This window comes from Scleropages formosus, chromosome 2 (genome assembly GCF_900964775.1).
Source record: "Scleropages formosus chromosome 2, fSclFor1.1, whole genome shotgun sequence".
NCBI classification, from domain to species: Eukaryota; Metazoa; Chordata; class Actinopteri; order Osteoglossiformes; family Osteoglossidae; genus Scleropages; species Scleropages formosus.
Genome location: NC_041807.1, coordinates 17,096,069 through 17,116,522, shown reverse-complemented (window position 1 = coordinate 17,116,522; position 20,454 = coordinate 17,096,069). Strand labels below are relative to the sequence as shown.

At 44.2% G+C, this 20,454-nt stretch overlaps 1 long non-coding RNA gene across 4 annotated transcripts in view; it reads left to right on the top strand.

Moving 5' to 3' along the window:
• Positions 1 to 20,185, top strand: part of LOC108931557 (uncharacterized) — a 51,259-nt gene extending 31,074 nt beyond the window's left edge. For 2 of the 4 annotated variants that reach the window (XR_001965919.1, XR_001965921.1), the window contains 3 exons: positions 2,538 to 2,655; positions 8,786 to 8,839; positions 19,311 to 20,185. This is a non-coding gene — a long non-coding RNA (uncharacterized LOC108931557). Of the gene's footprint in view, positions 1 to 1,385; positions 1,623 to 2,258; positions 2,405 to 2,537; positions 2,656 to 8,785; positions 8,840 to 19,310 lie in introns of those variants that run through there. The other 2 variants (XR_001965920.1, XR_001965922.1) reach the window with 2 other exon arrangements.
• Positions 20,186 to 20,454: the final 269 nt, after the last annotated feature.

Here is a 20,454-nt window from a genome sequence, read left to right as displayed (position 1 = left end):
TGAAAATACGGTTCACAGTTAGATTTTTCACGTTATTTAAACGTTTATTTTTCTTAGCCAGGCCTGGGATCCCCTTGTTCTTCTGCTCGGTGACACTATGTTTAATGTTTTCTAGGGTTCGCACTTTGTCAGCGTTGCACCATAAGACCTGTGGGAAGGTTTTTTCCCCTCTTTTGAGCTCTCTCAATCAGACGGCAGTCATGGCAGCTGTTTTTCTTCCACGGCGGCAGGAGAGCTGGCTCACCCGAACGCTTATCAGCTCTTGACTCCCTGCCAAAATAGCTGGGAAGGCTGGGCCATGCTGAACTGGTAAGAGCGAACAGCTCTCTTACAGGACGGTGTTTCTCGGCTACCTGACATATTCGCATTTGCAGATCGAAGGGATGAAGTCGGTCAGATTTGACACTTTTCCTTTGGTCGCCCCCTGATGTTTGAATCCCGTTTGTAGTGCATGGATGAGTTAATAGACTGTGATTTTAGGGGAGAGAGCAATTGCGCTCCTTTTTCCTGTCCGCCCGCCGCGCAAGTGGAGCTGCGAAACACAGCAGTGTCCGCCGAGCTCCCGGACGTGCCATGTGTGTTTGCGAGGTTCCTTCGGTCGCCCCTTTTCCGAGTCTTGCTTCTCGCTCTCTTGCTTTCCTTCTCACTTTTCTTTTCTTTGGGAGACGACCAAGGTGCAGCGTGAACGGCGTGAGCGTGCACAACTGCATCTGCGGCGTTGCTCGGGAGGGGTGGGCTCTGTCACTCGTACCCCCGCCCCTCCCCTCCCTTCCCCTCCCCTCTCCTTTCCTCTCCCGCTCTCTCTTTCCCACCCTCTATCTCCCAATCTCCTTCTCTCTTTTCTCTCCCCCTTTTTATGAAGTGCGAGCACAATTCCTCGCGGCGCCGAGATGCATGATGAAAAAGCAGTGCTCTCTCTCACTCACTCTCTCTCTCCCTCTCTCTCCCTCTCTCTCTCTCTCTCTCGCTCGCTCACTCCCTGCCGTGCCTCCCGTTTCATCATCAGCGGAGCCCCTCCGCCCGCCTCACTCGCTCATTGCCCCTCTTGCCGCTGCGGGGGGAGGAAAAAAGGAGAAACTCTGCTGCTATTTCCACAGCGAGGGCCTTCCTCCGGAAAGCGGTGCCAGGGAAGGAGGGATTTCTCCTTTACTACTCCCGGGATTTTAACTCTCTGCCTCCAGTTGTGTGCACACCAGCACCAAAAAAATCCTGCAACAAGTTGGCTTTTTTGAGCTGCACCTTGTTTTTCGCAGCAGTCATTTTTAACAGTGTGCTTTTTATAAAATAGTTCTGCTCTTGCTGCTTTGATGATCATGGCTTGCGATTCTTTTTTTTTTTTGGCCAACGTTTTTTTTTTTTTTTTTTTGGTTGCAATAAGTGATTGTGATTCTTCTTTTTATCGAACTAGGTTCCGTTTTAATAGTAGTTGTGGGTGTTGGTGGACTTTTTCCCCTCCCACACCCCCAGATCACACGGCTCTCTCCAGCCCATGATGGAGGACTTTTTATGGTAACATGTTGTCTTGCTGCCGTCAGTCTGTTTGCTCCGTGGTGCTGCTGCTGAAGAAGATGGCTGTGTTGTCCAAGTGCGTTACACATCACTAGGTGGAAGACGTGCTGTTTGTAAGTGCAGGCACCTCTGTAGGAAGTATTGCACCCCTCTCTCCATGTCCGCCCTCTCTCTCCCTCTCCCTCCCTACCTCTCTTCCTCCCTCCCGCCCGCCCTCTCTCTCTCTCTCTCTCGCTCTCTCTCTCGCTCTCTCTGTTTCTCTGCGTCGCGTACTCCATCGTCGACTCATTTGCCGGCCTGGGGTGGGAGAGGCCTGTGTCGTAGAGCTCTTTCTGGGACAGGTGCCAATTCCAGACAAAAGACAGAAAAAGGCAAGGAGTGGAAAAATGTGCAGATTGAGTTAAGGGGGAAAAAAGGTTGAAACGTAGGGAGTGACGTGTCCCACTCCTGCATGTCTTCTGTATGCTTTTTTCCTGCGTATTACATTTTCTTTTTTTTTTTTTCCTTTTTTTTTAAGTCTGTTACTGGGAAGAATGAGCGAGCTCCAGTTTGAATACTTCTCTGCTCTCCGAACACCGAAGGCATCTGAGTTGGGAAGAGGGAGGTGTGTGTGTGTTTGTGTGTGTGCGAGTGTGTGTGTGTGTGTGTGTGTGTGTGTGTGTGTGTGTGTGTGTGTGCGTGCATGTGGTGGTGGGGGTGGGGGGGGGGGTCTTTTTTTTCAGACTGCTGAATAATTCATGGGCCCAGCCAGTGTTGAGGCTGGATTGGCAGTGCCATTAGCATGCACCAGACATGCTGTTTGTCTGTTTGCTAACATTCTTCATTCAAAGACTTGTTAACTACCAGACGAGCTTAACACGCGCCTTCCAGCCACCCTTATGGCCTCCTTTTGTTGGTGCGTTCTGTCGGCCCCTGGGCCGGGGGCTTTCTCAGCCGGGCTTGCGGCTCGGCGCCGGAGCTTCGTCGCTATGCAGGAGGCTGTCTCGCCGTCCTGTGGGCTGGAGCTGACCATCTTCTCTCTTCCTCAGCAGGGACCTACATCCCGAGAAATACAGAGGAAGAAAGGAAAAAGAGAAAGGATGCGTTTCTTGGTTTTGAAACACCCTGCGCAGACCGCTGGCACCTGCAGCTTTTTTCTGAATTTGTGTAAGTCACACATCTGCATGTGAGTGTCTGTCTGTCTGTGTGTGTGTGTGTGTGTGTGTGTGTGTCTGTGCATTAGTCTGCGTGTGTCTGAGTGTGTCTGCATTTGCCAGCCTGTGTGTGACTGGGCTTGCTTCTCTCTCTCTCTCTCTCTCTCTCTCTCTCCCCCTCTCACTGTATTTCAGTATTTGTACGTGTGTAATATGTCTACAGGCTTTAAGCATGTTCTGTTATTTGGAACCCCCCCCCCCCCCCCCCCACACACACACACACACACACACACACACATGCGCGCGCACGCAAAGATATAAATTTTTGATTGCAAGTAACTGTGGTTGTCCTACATGCTAAGGCATGATCATCATGGAGATAATGGTGTTTAAACAAGGACTTGAAATGTGCTTCTCATCGTAACATTTTGTATATTAACAGACATTAATGTATTTTGCTTTAGGAATTTAAAGTAAATTAAAAAAATTATAAGAAAATCTTTTTTCTCTGAATTACTCATAAGTGTGAAGGACAATATAATACATTTTTCTTGTTTTCCTTTTAATTACATGATCAGATCGGCAGCTGTTCTGTCCTATTGTAACTCAAAACTTGTTTTTCATCCAGTTGAATTTTTTACCGAGCTTGTAGGGTTATGAGAGAAGTGTTTTCTGGCTGTAGTTAGTTATTTGTTGTTTAGTTATTTGTGGAAAAGGATGTACTGGATGAGGCTTGGGCACGTCTGGGAAGTGTTCCAGGCAGTTGAAGCCGTGCCGTGCCTTTTCGGTGGAACACCGTTCTATTCTATTACACTATTGAAATCGTAGCGCTTTAATGCCCCTGGAATTAGATCATGGTTCTTTAATTTTGAAAATCAGGTTTTTTTTTCCAATTTTATCTAAGCTAAATATCAACTTGTGTATTTTTACGATTTACCTTCTGTAGCAACAGGAGTGTTTTATACTCGTGTGTACAGTCTTCAAGGACATTCTTACACACAGACATACAGTTTTATTTACTCACAACTCCAGGTTTCAATTAATTACGTAAATTTAATTACAGGTATAAATGCACTGGTGTTAATAAATTAATGTGTTAAGAGAATTATCTTATTAGATAGAAACTAAGATTTATTTTTCATTTGGCTCAATGGCTTTGCATTTTACAGTTACAGAATTACGTTTTATGTTTTGAGGTGTATTTCTGAGTGAATAGTAGCGAAAATGTAGTACAATGGGGTAGTTGTAGAAATAAAGTTGAGTAAAACAAATTTGTGTTGCTATCTGTAATGACTTTGGACATATTTTAGGATTTTGTTGTAACCCCCTTAACGTACAATGAAGTGCTATTTTTAGAGCAATTATGTGTATTAGTATTTTCAGAAAGAAACTGGATATTTAGCATGTTTGAAAACCAGATTAATGAAACAATGTTATAAGATATAAAATTATAAAATGTTCAGTTTCATTATCTGTTATCTGAAAAAAAATACATACTTGGAAACTTATCGTATAGTTTGAAATTGCTTCGTAAGGTCAGTTGATTTTGACTCATGTGGTTTGTGTTTTCTAAATATTATTTCTTCAGTGCTGAAAAAAAATTGTTTATTTTTTTGAAATTCTAGGCATTATAGGCCAATATTACAAACCTTTTTTTAAAAATATTCTCCATGTTTAGTAATTAAGAAAAAGAAAACATTTTAGAATATTGAAATGAGCAGTATGACTGTTGAAAAAGGTCTAAAGTGATCAATGGAGCATGTAATACTGCAGTAATACCAGACTGTGTTCTGTGTGTATTTTGTAGTTGTACTGTGCAGTGATTCTGAGTGAATGTCAGGGCTTTTGTACATTGCTTCTCTTCACCTAATTGTTATAACATCCTCTTAGGCCTGGATTGGAACGTCCGTAGAAGCATGAGCCTTCCTTTCTCCGGTTGCAGCTGAGTTGATGCTGAGGCGCAGCACACAGTTTGTACTATACACACTCATGCGCTGTATGAACAAGGGCCATGTTGGACCAGGGTGGACGCCGACACAGATAGCCATGCGGCTACACGATAGATCCCTTCTCACACGTGTGGATGCACAGACTGGGCCAGGGGCTACAGGTGGCCTCATCTAGAGTGCCGAGCCGTTGCCCTTGTCGGGTGCCAAAGGTGTAGCCCAAATGGCACACACGGCCACCTACAGCACCACAGAACGGAGCGCTGTAGCAGGGCACGGTAGGACGCATTAGTGCTCCGTTCCGACACACGGCAGCACGCAAACACTCGTCCACCGAATCACAATGGTGCGCCGGTCACGTATGTGCCGACTCACTGGTACCGACACACAACCGCACATGCACAAACACACTGGGAAGCATCTGTTAGTGTGTGTTCTGTAGTTGACTTCGTGATCAACCTTGAATGCTTTCCCACGCCTGGGAAGGATGGGATGGGGGGGTTGAGGGGGGCTGGTTACCCCCTGCTAATCGAGCACACTCACACACAGTCTAGTCCTGTTTGTCACCTGCTCGTATTAAGACCACCTGATTATTTGTTGTGATTTTACAGGGCTTTTCCAAGGCCTGTCCAGGCAGTTCTGGGTTTTTTCAACAATAATGGTTCATTTCAATTCAGGTTTGACCGACTTCACTTCACATATTCCTGCCGTCTAGTTAGCAGCGTGTTATTGTTTAAGTAATAATATTGTGCCAGGAAGAGTCTGAAAGGAAGAGTGATGCCGTCGTTTTGGCGTCTCGTTTTGCCAACGTGATGCCATCCCTCGATTCAGTCGGGTTCTCCCTCTGGCTGAGTGACGTGACGCGACTTGCTTTTCTTCACCGTTGTCGTTCTCGGACTTCTGAAACAAACAAATGCTGCTGCCTTTTTCCCACAAACTCAGCACCGGGCCAGCCTTTTGTTTCAGCCCACAAAGCTGGGCCCCGTGGAGTGGACCGCCCCTCATGGCACACACCCACTCCGAAGTGGCAGCGGAATGTTAAACACAGTGCCCCCCCCAGCGCCCCGCTGCCATCTGCGCCCCAAACATGGCTTTCATTTCGACAAGGTTTTAAGTACCTTTTGGGGGTAAAACAAGTCATTCCACATATGCAGATAATGCATATTTTAATATTAACCCCAACTCTTCAAATACATTTTTTTAATACAAATGTTTCAGAAGTCTTTTCCTCACACTGAGATTGTTGCTCCCTTGATTAATTTGGGAAGGTTTCTGCAAAAGATGAGCATGTTTTGGTATCAAAGTCAAAAGTGGTTGGACCGTGGTTATTGTTTAAGTGCAGAAAACCACAAAACAATCGTGAAGCCGAGGGCCAGCAGCTGTGTGAAGCGATAGGAAAATTTTGTTCGTTGCCAGCCGCCTTCCATTGAGCTAAAAATGGCCCAGTGAAATGTGCCCAATTTATTAAAGATATTCAAGGAATTGATGTTGCACAACTGCTTTTTCACCTAGCTGACTTTTAGAAATGTGAGGTTACAATTTAAAAAAACTGGTGAATGCATAAATAGCTTTCATCTTGTATTTTAAAACAAATTTCTTTTAAAATTGGAAATTAAACTGGTTTTTATTTAATGTATTACCCAATTCCTTTACCTGTTATTTTAAATTTAATTGCATAAATGCATAACACTGTGGTAATTTTAAAAGTTTTTAATCAAAATAATACATTTAGTATTGGATTTGTATAATTTACACTGAATTTACACTGAATTGTATCTTTCATGTCTAGGTTACAAAAATTGAACGGCGCATAAATGTCGGCATTGTTGCAAATGACATGAATATTTTATTCCATTGCAAGTGTGAAAATTTTAAACCTTTACAAATGTACTTACCAATGTAATATAAAAATGGATATTTTCAGTGAAACTCCATGGTTGCATTTCAATGCGTTTGTGAATATTTTTTCTAAGCAATTTTTAGATTTTTTTTTTTTTACAGGAGTGACTACTAAAATGTGTACCTCATTATCTCAAAGCTTAATTTAGTTGGAAAATATATTTCATGCTGAAATTCAGACAAGTCCCTAACAGAGATTTCAGAATATTATCTGACTAAGCCTGTTAGTTACTGAAGAAAATATAGTGTAACTCATTGATTTGTAGTAGGTAATTGAACCTCGAGGCTGATATTTATTAAATACTTTTATCATATTCTATGTGCATGTATCAAATAACTTGTTATGCTCTGATAACTTTAAATTTTTCAAAAAGGAAAAACACTTCTACAGTTTTAAGCATAACTGACCTGTTTTGTACTTTGTTGTATGTATATTTTTTACATAACATTTTCGTGAATTTTCTTTCATTTTGTTATTAGTCATAATTTAAATATTTATAAGAAGAAATGTTGCTGAAAACTTAAAAAAGTAGAGAAGAGTGTAAATTAATCTGCACATTAAAGTTTTTATTTGAAAATATGAAGGCATTGAGTCAATTACATTGTAGGACTGATTTTTGGTTTAGAAATTGATTCAGAGCAACTCCAAACAGTATATTTGGTGTTGATCAGAGGTAGGGTTTTTTTTAGGAAAAAACTGCTGTTTGAAGTATATTAATATTTTGTATTTTTAAGTATAAACTGATTTTATTTTCTGCTGTTCTGATTTTTGTGTTACATCATTGTATGTTAATCAGCATTATCAATATCATATTTTTCCCAGCTAATTAATAAATGAGGCCCAAATTTGAAAGTCTGAACACTAATTTTTCTAGTTTTGAACTGTTGAATATGTTCAGAGCATTAGGGATCACTTTGCCTTCATGTTTGAAATGCTTCGTTAAATCCTCATACTTTCCTTTGTGTGTGCGTGTAAGAGAGAGAGCTTTTGCATGCTGTAAGACTGCCTGTTTGGTGAGGATGCAGGGAGATCTTAAAAAGTTTTAAATTATTATTACAGAGATTTAGGTGCATTGTGTGCAACACGTTGCTGTTACAGTCTTCCTCTTCAGGTCTGTTTTTTGTGTTTGAAGTTTGTTACAGGCTGTGCGTAATGAAGGCTGAACACATGTGCTGGAGAATAACTAACACATGAAGTTGGGTCACATTTCAACAAAATAAACTGATGTTTGTTTGTAAAAGCTTTATATGTGAGTTTTTCTTCAGTGTCGTTCAGTAAAACTGACTAGTGTAGCATCTTGGTGGAAAGTACAGCCGAACTTGTTTTGTTCAAGAATGCAGTGCAGCTTGGAATTTGTATTTTCTTCATCCGCAGTGTCCGTCATCTGAAGTCGGTGCTCATTAGATGTTTAGACATCTCAAAATAGACGGCACGCAAAATAAATAATCCTATAGTTTCCCCTTTCCAGAACGAGTGATTTTTGCAAAAAGTCATTGATTTCAGCTTTCACTGTTTTCCTAAAGCAATATTATTCATTGTTTGATTTAAAAAAAAAATATATATATATATATATATTTTTTTTTTTTTCCAAGTCAAAATTCTTGCCAAGGAGAGCTTTGGGCATTATTTCAACAGAAGAAATGGACAAATATAGGTCCAGTATAAGCAAAACATTTTTGCTCAAATGTTTTCAAGTACAATTTGCTTCGTCGTTACCATTTTTAAGTAGTTTTTTCGTGAATGCTTTTACCAAAAGTGGTTGACAGCATTTCACTCATTTGTGTGATGTTTTTACTGAAGTAGTTCAGAGAATATGTTCTTAAGGGTGCTGGAGCAGTTACATGGAGTGGAGCCTGAACCTGCAAGCTTCAGGTTACAAATCCATCTCCTTAACATAACCCTGCTGTCGCTTTCAGGTGGAGGTGTGGACATGTGCACTGTCCACCTTGCTGTCCTGCTTTGCTGTAGAAACTGTCTAGTGGTTGGCTGGGCATGATTTAGGTCACTTTATCCCATTCGGCCTGTTGGCACCAGACCATCTGAGCATGAATGCAGAGGTGGAACCAAGGCCTCTGGCCTGGTGGGCAGGAATCGGGATTGTCTAACTGCAGCACGATCAACGTGGGTTGCTATTTACGTCAGTTTCTCCCCAGCTCAACCCCCCGAACACGCAAGAGAAACACAACCTGACAAAACAATTGCATGTCTTTTTTTCATCCAGGTCCTGCTGTCCCGGGGTGAAAAATGCTCCTTGCTCTGTGAAGTGATTAACCGTACAATATGGTGGTATTTTGCAGGATGATGACACTCCGTATCTGAGCAGCCAGAGTCCGGGCCCACTGTCATTTAAGGTACCATACCATTTTTTATTTGTAACACTCAACTGAGTAGTGAAGAAAAGCACTTGTGTGTCTCTATCTGTATGTGTGAGTAAGACCAGTGATGTTGTTGGTGTTGTGCTGTAAGTCCAAAAATTTCCTCTGTTCTCTGTCTATATTTTTAAGCATCAATTATTGGAGAATGTTTCTAGCAACAAGAACACAATTTTCAAATTTGGATTTTTCAATGATAAAGGGATTAAATAGCAGTTGGACTTGATGTAACAGATTTATCTGTCTGAGTCTCAGTCTGCTGAGTGTGTAAATGTCTCCTGTCTCATCTCAGTGTCTCTTTGTATTGAATGCCCAGAGAGGAGTCCCTGCTCTGTACAAACGCTGCCCTCGTTTTTGTTAATGAGAAAAGGCGTAATTGCATTATCGAAGCTTCGGGTTGTGACAAAAGGTGGAAAAAAGTATCTAAATGCATGCATTCAGTGGAACTGAAGCAGAATGGCCATGCAGCCCATTTTGAAGATGTAAAAATATGGAATGAAAGGCATTTTGATAAACTGTCAGCATTTTAATATTATTTATCATTTCCAGTGAAAATTCTGAGAAGGAGCTTTTTGTAGATTTACCACCTACCACTAAACTTTCCTCTTATTTTTCCCTCATAAAACAGGTGCTGTGGTCCACTTATTTTTTCTAATTTAATTTGTAAGAACTGGATGTTCTGGGGGTTGGTACATTGTTGATTTAAATATCACTGGTGGACATATTAATAAGTTACAGGTTTAGTATGTTTGATAATTTCTATTGTATTCTTAACCATCCTACCCTGAATTGTAACATATTTTTGTGTACGGCATTGGTGTATTTATTTGATTTTGTCGCCTGCAGTCTCCCACCTTCAGACATGGGTTCGTGGGTTGCTTCTGACCAGTCAGTAGTTCAAAGACAGGGCTGCTTGTTTTGACATTTTCACCTGACGCAGGTGGAACCAGGGGCAGGAACACGTACAGAATGTGACTGCTGAGCTTTCGCTCCTGCTCAAATAACCTCAGACTAGGATTAAATGGAGGTAAAACTTCAGACGGTACCCACCTGCCAGTGGCTGTTCTGTTTGCAAAGATTAGCATGGGCAGTCAATTTAACGCAGTTATAGATGTAGAAGTTCTGGTTCACTTCTCAGACTTGTAACGGTCTTTCAGTTGATTATGATGATCTAATATTGTCTTGCTGTGCATGTTGTAAATGTGCTGAGATGAAGCATAGCTTTCGATGTGTTCATTATGTTAGCCTTTTAAGAGGATGCTTTGTTCACTTAACTTTGTGCATGTTGCGTGCTTCAAAGGACAGTCGGAGAGAATCTGGAGAATTTTTTGTATCTGCCCCCGAAACCCATTGACATGCGTAACGTTAGAGTGGAACGGCGGCCGCTACGGCTGGTCATGCTTGCAGCTTCTTCTCCCCACAAGCCCTGGGTGGAGGACCGAGGGGAGCGCACATGCAGACCAACCCTGGGACTGGCCTGGTTTGTTCCACAGATGGAAACCATCATCCTCGAGATGCTGACCGCTGTAAATCACGGATTGCTTCGTTCCACATGCGTTTATTAGGAGATCACTTGTGATTTATACACCAAGTCAGTTTAATTTTGGAGGGGCACCGAGTACAGAAATGATTGCCCTGTATTTCCCTACAACTCAAAAGCTGACGTGTCTTTTCAGAGGAATCGCATACTTCATCAGTTAAGTTTATCGGTAAATTCTCAAATTACAGACGTTAAGGTGCCAGAGGCTCTCTGTGGCACCGCAAGTTCTGCATGCTGAGTTGCACACGATGCAGATACCTTTATGTATCACGTTATTCTGCCTGCTATATACGGTGATGCTTTTGGGTCATTGCCCTCACAGTGTCCAATACATACCACTTAGCTAATGGTTAACAGTATTAAACCTATGCACATACCAAGATTTTATTGAGCCTGAGAAAAATCGAAAAGTAGCATCCGTACGCTTAGAGGTTGCAGTTTGAAAGAGATTTCTCTGTGTTGTGCTTGTGTAGATCGTACGAATGGTGTGGAAACGTGGATATGGGGAAAAGAAATCCAGCACCTTGAAGGTCAAGTGAATATAATGGGAAAGGCAACACCGAGACATCGTGTCCGGCACCCCGCTCTCTATAAAGGAGCCATTGTCACTGCGTCCCAGGGGAGTGCGCCACCTACTGGCCGGCAACCCCATCAGTGGGTGTCATGGCTCTCTCTGTTTCTTTTATGTCTTGTTTCAGCTGAATGCTTGCAGCACTAGCAGCTTGCAGCTTTCCGGTCCCCACTATGCTGGAATAAGCGCTCAGTGATTTTTGAATGTCAAAGCAAAAGGATTTGGTGCTGCGTGTTCTCAGCCATGTGGCTGTTTCCTTCCTGGTTTCACGTGTACATCAGAAAGCATTAGCTTTGACTTCTTCAGTCGGATTGGGGATTTAATTGGCTGACTTTTTTATCCAAAGTGACTTTTGATAAAATTATATTCTTTTACTGAGCTGTACTAATTAATGTGAAAATCCCCTGCTCAGGGTAGTGAGGCCTGCCTTTTTGTGGAAACATCATCTGGGGGCTTGCAATATGTGGAAGCATCAGTGCCCATTTCCTTTCCATGCAACAGTCCTTCAGAAAAGGGTGACAGTCACATGGGGGGTGTTACGTCAACTTTGCAAATCACCTTCAAAGTTATCTGCACGGTAGTGTGTGTGTATTTGTGTATGTGCGTGAGCTAATGCTGCTGCATGGTCCTTTGTGCAGGTGGGCAGCACTGTAATGCACATGAGTCCGAAAGCCGCAGGCTAAGCTGTATCGTAGGGAACTGTCTCAAGTGACTCAGTACTTGGTCTACAGGCCCACAGTGGGGCCATGTTTGGGTAGCCAAGCATCAAGGAATGAGCATAAAGGATTGAAATACCATGGTGGCTGTTTCAGTCAAAAGTGGACATGGGTAACTGGTGTTTATTGTCCTTGGTGAAAGATAGAGTCTGGCGGCACTGTGCTCATCCAGAGTGAAGAGGGTGCCTAACTTCTCAGCAGCTGTGGTCTTGTGATTTAAGACTTTTGTGTAGTTTTTTGTTGCCCTGCACCCCTAGAATTATCAGCAGTTTTTCTTGCAATTATTGAAAATACGAGAAACTGGAGGTTTGGAAATGATATGTTTGACTAGGATATAAAACCAGAGTCTGGGCTTGGAGTTACGCTGTGTGACATAAGTATTCCAATACTGTCCACTTATGTTCCACGGTCCAAGTAATTTTTTTGATTGGACTAGGGCTGGCCACCTTTTTCACCATATAAAGAGCTTAATCACATACAGTGAGCATTTTATCTCTGAGGTGCTATGAAATATAGATTTCTTGCTGTGATGGTCCCACCATTAGATCCATTACTTTGTGTTCAATGAGCTCATGCTGCTGTTTTCAGCTTTGTGGTCAGTCTGTTGGACAGAGCACAAAGGTGACAGAGTCAGTGGGAGGCTGTTTTTACCGTCCTCTCCAGCACGTTAAGACTGACACCCATCCTGGGATACAGAGGGATTCTCATAGACGGGACATGCAAATGCGTGTTGCACTGTGTGCCTCCACACATGAAGGAAACGGTCAGTCTCACCTCCTTGTTCCCGAGCTTCTTTGTACTTTCCCTGCCCAGGAGCTTAACTGCTGCACTGTGACTCGTTCACCTTCATTCATTTAGCTGACGTCTTTCTCCAAAGCGACTTACTTAAAAACAGTTCACCCATTTATACACCTGAGTGACTTTTACTGTAACGATTTACAGTTAGTGCCTTGGTCAAGGCTACTACTGCCGGAGGCAGGATTTGAACCTGGATAGTTTGAATGCAAAGGCAGTAGCTCTAACTACTACAGTACCTGCTGACCCCTCTATGTCCAAGGGGTCCCACACACTGACTTCCATCAGTAGTATGTCCAGGTAACCAATGACAGCAGCAGAGTAAAACCAAAAAAAACACTATGCATGGAGGAACTCTCGCAATGAAGGCATGTCTCTCATACACACACACTGTCTGAACCGCTTGTTCCATAAGGGGTCATGGGGAACCGGAGCCTAACCCGGCAACGCGGGGCATAAGGCTGGAGGGGGAGGGGACACACCCAGGACGGGACGCCAGTCTGTCGCAAGGCACCCCAAGCGGGATTCGAACCCCAGACCCACCAGAGAGCAGGACCCGGTCCAACCCACTGCACCACCGTGCCCCCTTCTGAAGGCCTGTCCTCAGCTGCAATTAGTGTCCCTTGACAAACCCCTTTCTTTGGCCCATCTAAGTGGACGATGTAAATTGCCGCTCATCTGCCATCTGAAAGGAGTATCTTCAGCCCATCTGATTGAGTAGTTGCACTCTTTTTTATATAGTAGGTGTTTCTTAAGGGACAGAACACCAGCCAGCACTGTTTGGCATTGCACTCACACTCATAGATTTCGAAAACACACGTTACTCGTGGTGTGCAGCTGTCTGCTGATCAAGTCAACTGAACGTGTGTTGCCGCAGGAGACCCTAAACAGTTCTTGCAGGAATTGTCTCTCCATGCTGGAGATTTTGGATCGTTCCTTTTCTGGATTGCTGACAAATGGCCAGTTGTGCTGTGGCTTTAGCAGGAAGAGGCTCTGTGCACCATAGTATTCTCCTAAAACGCTATGCTCTGCTGACACACGATTTGAAAGGGATAAAAAAAAAAAAGTCTTTATTACCAGTGGGGTTGTCAGAAAGGAAGCATTGTTTTGTTGTGTGTTCTCCACATGTTGTCCAGCTGATGCAGCGGCGGACGGGGTTAGCAGAATGCTCAGTCAAGAGAATGTCAGCCTATGGGATTCTTGCACTTTTGCTTTCTGCTGCTGCTTTACCTGCACCCATATTGTGCCTCTTTGTCACAGCTGTTGGGTAGGTGTGTGGTTGAGTAAGAGAAGTTATATGGTGTAGGATTCAAGAGTGGTCAAAGTGCACACAGGGTTAAAGGGGTAAGCTGCAGCCGACGGGCACTTAAGTGGCGATAGGACCACAAAGTCCTTTCTTATTTGGAGGCTTAATGTTACTGCTTACAAACAAGCAGCTTTGCAGTTCCTTGGCCATTGCCCAGGTTATCCAGTCAAAGAGCTCATGTTAGGTGGACACCATCAAATGTCCTTTTACTTTTTTGGTTGTATTACAGCTGCAGGGTTAGTGCCTCTCCTATCCACTTACCCCAGCTGTGAGCCTCACTGACCACTTTCTCAGTACCCTCTCTCCCACTGGCCCAGTAGACTGGCTGTGGTTCCACTAAGGGCACCATGCCTACAGCTGCACCCCAGGCTTCAGGTTACACAGCTATGTGGCATTCAATTCCTAGAGATGAGTCTCCTCTGGATCAGGCCAAGGGTCTGAGGGCAGACATCGCTTCTGCTGTCATCACTGCCTTTATCACTCTCTCTCTCTCTCTCTCTCTCTCTCTCACACACACACACACAAACGTTCTATCTCCTGCTGAAGCTGACTGTGTAAACCTACCTTTCTCCCTGTTTACTTCACTACCGTTCCTGTCTCTATAAAAGGAGTCACACCTCTAGTGAAGACACACCCCTTAAGAGAGCCTCTGATTCTGATCGGATGGTCTCCTGGAGGCCCGTGTTTGCATGTGGTTATACGCAGCAGATGGTGGCAGAACATGGTCATATGTGCCCCAGGCTGTCTTTCACTACACAACCATGTTCCTCTTACATGCACGTGGGAAGGAGCGCCTGTTTGTACTGCTCCCACTAAGGAGGAGAGGCAACTCCTCTGCTCTTATGTCTCCAGCGTGGGTCACTGGGTTCAGTGGCGGCTCATCTCATGTTCCCCCTGAGGGGTAAATAAAATTAAGAGTGCCTGAGCACAAGCGCTCTGTCTTGCGTGCCAGCGCTGTTAACACTCAACAGAACTGAGCAGGAATACTACTGACGCAGTCTCACTTGTCGGATCTCGTGCTGTGACGGGGGCGGGGTCTTGAGAAGCGCGGTGAATGTGTATGTCTCCCGACCCGAGGAAGAGGTGCTGCATGACAGCTCTTTAAATAGCCTGAAACTGGCACTTCATCTTCGCCGGCCCTGGAAGCGTCAGCCTCCGGGCTTTGTGGAGCCACAGGCTGCTCACTCCTCTGAAGAGGAAAAGCTGCTCCGGCTCACTGTGGACGGGCACGACTGGACTGGGGTCCTTCTGTTCATGTTATGGTTGATATGTAAGAAAGGAATGGGTGTAAAAATGTCCCTGCCGGAACCTGTTACACATAGGACTACACGTGTTGCATCGAAACCATCAGTGTGTCTTTACAAGGGAAAACAGGAGAATGTGGCCTTACTGGGACTATACTGCAAATGACTGGAAATAAAACGCTACCTTATAAATTGGGACTTAGTGGGGCCTTCCCATGTAATTAAAGAAATACAGGGTGATGCTGAGGTGAAATGCATGTCTGAAAACAGAAAGTTATTTATAGGAGAAAAGTGGTAAATGGAGAATGTGCAAGAGGGTAGTGTTTCCCGCACACTGGCAGCACAGTCCCCTTTGCTGAGAGTGAACAGTAGATGTGGAAGATCTGTGGAGACTCTTCTCACAGCAGCTCTCTGGAAATGCTCCTGTGGGCCCTCTGTGCACAGAACAGACCCCTGGATGTTGCGATTTGTTCAGCTGTCACGATGTCACAAGAACCTTGTTGGTGCTGCCTCATCACCCTCCTGAGAATTCTCTAAGACCAAAACGTAACAGTAGCACCCTGATATTTCACTGCATGTGTGTTTAAGGAATTTAGTTTCCCTTCGCCCTGAACAGTGTTCATTTTTATACACACACACACACACTGTCTGAAACCACTTGTCCCAGGTGGGGTTGCAGCGAGCCGGAGCCTAACCCGGCAACACGCAGGGCGTAAGGCTGGAGGGGGAGGGGACACACCAGTCCATTGCAAGGCACCCCAAGCAGGACTTGAACCCCAGACCCACTGGAGAGCAGGACCCAGTCAAATCTCCCTTAATTTTTATACCGTTCCATAATTCTTGTACCTGTTTTTTCATGCACCTTTTTAGTGAAAGGAATCTCAAAAGATTATTTGGGATTTCAGCAAAGCCAGTTCCAGTACAGGCTGTCAGTGTAGAATTAGATGCCCGTTCCATGTTTAGCGAAGCTTTCAACTTCTAAATAACAGGTAGTGTTGGAAAAAGCAGCAGTTTTCTTTTTTACGAAAGTTTATTATTTATTGTAACCTATGTGTTTTGAGTGTGTTTCCCGGTGGCTTGAAAGCAGTGTTTGAATGCAGCTGATGTTTGAAAGATTTGTTTTGGTGAGGAGATGGCCAGTGAGCCATCAGACTTCAATTAAGGTCCCTAAATGGCCGCTGTCCTCAAGGACTTCTCTTGGAAGATCTGTCACACTGAGTCACTGGCTTCAGTGGCATCCAGCTGGTTCACTGCTGAACTTGGTGCCATTACACTCTGGACCTCTGTGCTTCCTTGAAGAATTGAGCCCCCTTTACTCTAACTCCCTTACTCCCCTCCATAGTTCTTAGCATTTTAAATGATTGTTCTCATTCAGCAGCTGTTCGTACCTGCGAGGGTATGAACCCGAACCCATGCCCACGAGCAGTCTACACTGTTCATACATGTAGTTACATTGTTGTCACGACCAGGAGCTTGGTAACGGCCGAGTTGCCATGGTGATTGTGTAGCTACCTCTGTATGTGTGTCATGCCTGTCTGCTTCATGTTCAATGTCGGAGGACCCTGTGATGTCACTACTTCTGGCTCTGAGGCTGTAATCCTGTTGCCTGGGCCAGTTACACTCCTCTGTAACCCTGTCTGGTCCCAGTTCCTCCTCTTGGATACACTGTAGCACAGAAACATGCTGGTGACAAGAGACTAAATATAGATATGGAAGCGGGTTAAGGTAAATATAGTCTTCCTCTGACTTATGAAGGGAATTTGTTCCTGAGAAACCCTTTATAAGGTGAACTCTTGTAACTCGAAGATGTACTTACCTGTAGTCCAATTTCTAAAACTTTTTATTCATTCCTGAGCCCAAAATTGACACCCGTTTCTATTCAAATATCCCGTACTCCATTAAAATGGCCCCATTGATTGAATAGTTATCAGTAGTTATGACATCACAAGACAACAATTCCAGGTCCCGCCATTAATTTCTTTGCAATAATGTGTGGATTTCCACCTGCGCTCGTTCAGCTCTTACTCAGCTATTAAGTACCCCACACTGTACATTAGTTAAGGTGACGCCGTGCACGTTTCTCATTCTTAATGAACTTCTGTCATGGTTATACCCAAGATTCTGCCACTCACATGGGGTTTAGGGGGAACACTTGTAACATCATTGTCACAAGCTTAAGGCAGTTGAGCACGCCAGGCTGCCCCCCCCCCCCCATCTCCCACCCCAGCAGACTATAGCTGTTTTACTCACCTTTGTGGGGACTGAGGTAGACCACAATCCAGCCCTCCCACAGAGGAATGTGCTGGCCTGACCACAGACCTCCACCACACAGTACAGGACGCTCAGATTTACGGTCACACAGTGGGCCTGTGGCAAACCGTCACCCGGAACCGGATCACCCGTTAAACAGGGCCCTGGCAACAGCGGGAGGAGGGTGCCTGCATATGGTGTGTGTGTGTGTGTGTGTGTGTGTGTGTGTGTGTGTGTGTGCGCGCGCGCGCACAAACACGCGTTGTAGGAATGCCCACATACTACTCACTGACTTTTTGCTTCACCTGTCATAGAGTGTGTTCGTGTCATGAAGGCACTTGAAATCAATTATGCATTTTTTTTTTTTCCCCATTGAATGGATGTGAAGATGGAATGAGTATCTGAATAGATAGCATTTTTCTCAAGGGCTTTTAGATAAGAGTTACACTATAAATATATAATACAATGTAATTTATAAATTAACGTAAAACAAAAAGAAAACTTGCGCTGTATTCTGTGCCTTCAAAAAGACGACACATAATTAAAATTTTAAGATTCCTTCCGTGGTTCGTATTCACACTTAAGATTTCCAGACTATACTGCAAATGGTGTGGCATACGGTGCATATAAAATGAATATTAATGGGGCTTTTGGAAAGGCCCTTTTAACATGGCACTTTCTAGCTTGGCACCAATCCTCCTGCCGCCTCCCCAGCAGAGCTGTAAGCAAGAGCCTTGTCAATAATGCAGAGAGTTTCCCAGACTGCCTGGACTGCAACGAGAGCAGGGTCCGACCCCCAGCTGACCCCAGGCTGACCAGATGGGATTAAAGTTTTCGGCCTCGCTCGCTCCGCTCCCGTGGCGCCTCTGACAGCGGTCCCCTCACCCGAGGGGGGATACAGACTCGTTGTGTACTGATGGCAGGTTGTGTGGTAGATACAGCCACCACCTTCGGAGCTGAAGGACCGAGGTCTGAGTCCTTGCTCCTGCTGTAATACCCTTGAGCAAAGTACTTACCCGAAGTTGCTCCAGTAGCTGTTACTCAGTTGTGTAAATGGGTAGTTCACTGTAAGTAGCTTAACACGGTCACTTAGTGTACTCATTGTAGTGTAACTAGCACTGTAAGCAACTTGGATGAGAAGGTGTCAGCTAAATACTACAGAGTACTCATTGTAAGTTGTGTTAGAGAAGCATCTGCTACCTGAATAAATGAAACGTAAATGTAAACTTTGGAAGCAGCATCACATAAATAGAAGTGGAGGGAACGCTAATATGGCAGAGACCGTTAGGTTGTGTGTGGACTAACTGAGGGAACTGGGATGGCTGTGATGGTGACAGATGGGCTTGTGTGAGGGGAGCTTTTTCCCTCTACAACATATGCTGTGTAGGAGGTGCAGGGCCTGTCCTACCAGGTTGGGGGAGCAGGCAGTCAAAACGGTTGGCACAAGGAGGACGGCGGCCTGGTCTGTTCCGGTACAGCAGCTTGTACCTCAGCGACACGATCAGGGGGTTCCCCTTGAAGCTATTTCCACATGGCTGTAGTCAAAGTAAAAGCATCCCAACTGAAAGCGATGGGAGAATGGAAATGTAAGACAAGAAAGTAAAGGAGCAATGAGTTCTAGATTTGTGTTAGTGTCTTTTTTTTCCCCTGATGTGTAGTCCTTGCAACACAATACTCAGTCTAAAAACAAAATCCAGATTTACTTGCATGGTTGCTCAGCCTCCCACGCATGCTGTCGCTGCAGAGGAATCACGCTGGTCTTTGTGAAAACCACACATGTTCCGCATCTCTGTCGTGCATCTTCAAGTCACGCATCTGTTGTGAGGAAGCAGTTATATATCAAGGCTGACAAAATTGCTTGCGTGTCCCCTGTAGCCATATGGTAAGTACTGCCATGACAACTGTGTCATAAACTTGTTTACATGTTTTGTCTCCCTCTATCAGAAGCTCACTGTTTGCCTGTTGGGAATTAATTTGAAGGTGGGATGATTTTGAAGGCATCGTCTGCTCACCGTTCTTCCTCTGCAGGTTCATCTGAGCTCTAGATGAAAGCCTTTGCAGGACAGCTAAGCTCATTTAGATGAGAACGCCGTCCCCGTGCGACCATGTCGACTCTGAGAGGTATTTTTTTTTTCTTCTCTTTTTTGTTCATGTTTCCTCCTTACGCAGACTGGACCTTGCAAAACCGGAAGGTGGAATGGCTGCAGGAATGCGACTGTCCTTTGGGGTGAGGTAGTAGGTTGTATAGTTTGAGGGTGATACCCTTCCTGTCAGATAACTATACAACTTACTGTCTTTCCTGAAGTGGCTGTGATGTCATCGCTTGAGGAGACAATTGCTACACTATGATCCTCAGCAGTGTGCTTACTGCACACCATGTGTGTAACAGAGATGTGTCCAGCATTGCTGGATATTTGTATGTTCTGTGCTCTGTATAAAATTGAACGTTTATTTACCTCCAGCATTTATTGTTAAATGTACCAAATGAGCAAGCAGGACTTAATGGGCTCCTGTTTTGAGGCTGTTCCCAAACATTATTTGGACTGTCACTTGATACGTTGGGGCCGTTGGGTACGTTTTATCTCTCTTACCCCCAAACCCACCCGCTGCTTGTGTTCTGTGCCGCACCACCACTCGCTGATGTTCGCACGGGGTGAGGTAGTAGGTTGTGTGGTTTCAGGGTAGAGATTTTGCCCCATCAGAAGATAACTATACAACCTACTGCCTTCCCTGAAGGGCAGCAATACAGCGCTTGACAGTGAGTCACCTAGTCATTAGTGATGTGTAAAATCAGAAGTTTGAACCTGGTACAGTTAAGGAAAAAAGGAATATACAACACAAAAGTTACCTCTGCAGAATGTTATTTAAGGGTACTTGAAATCAATAAAAAGAATTAATTCTCACTTTTCTGTGCTGTTTCTTTTATAATTGTACCATTGAAAATGTAAGTTCATTCTTTGCAACACTGCCACGCCTTTTAATTGGAATAATTTCTGGATGTATGCATTATGCCATGGACCATTCATACATGCCTCACTGAAGTATCTCATTTGACGGATTTCTTCTTACGGCTCTCAACAGTTACCGCATATTATGCATTTCAGCCTAAAGAGAAGTCATAAATTCCACTATAATATAAAAGTTTTGTGGTAACATGCTGCTGAGAAATGGG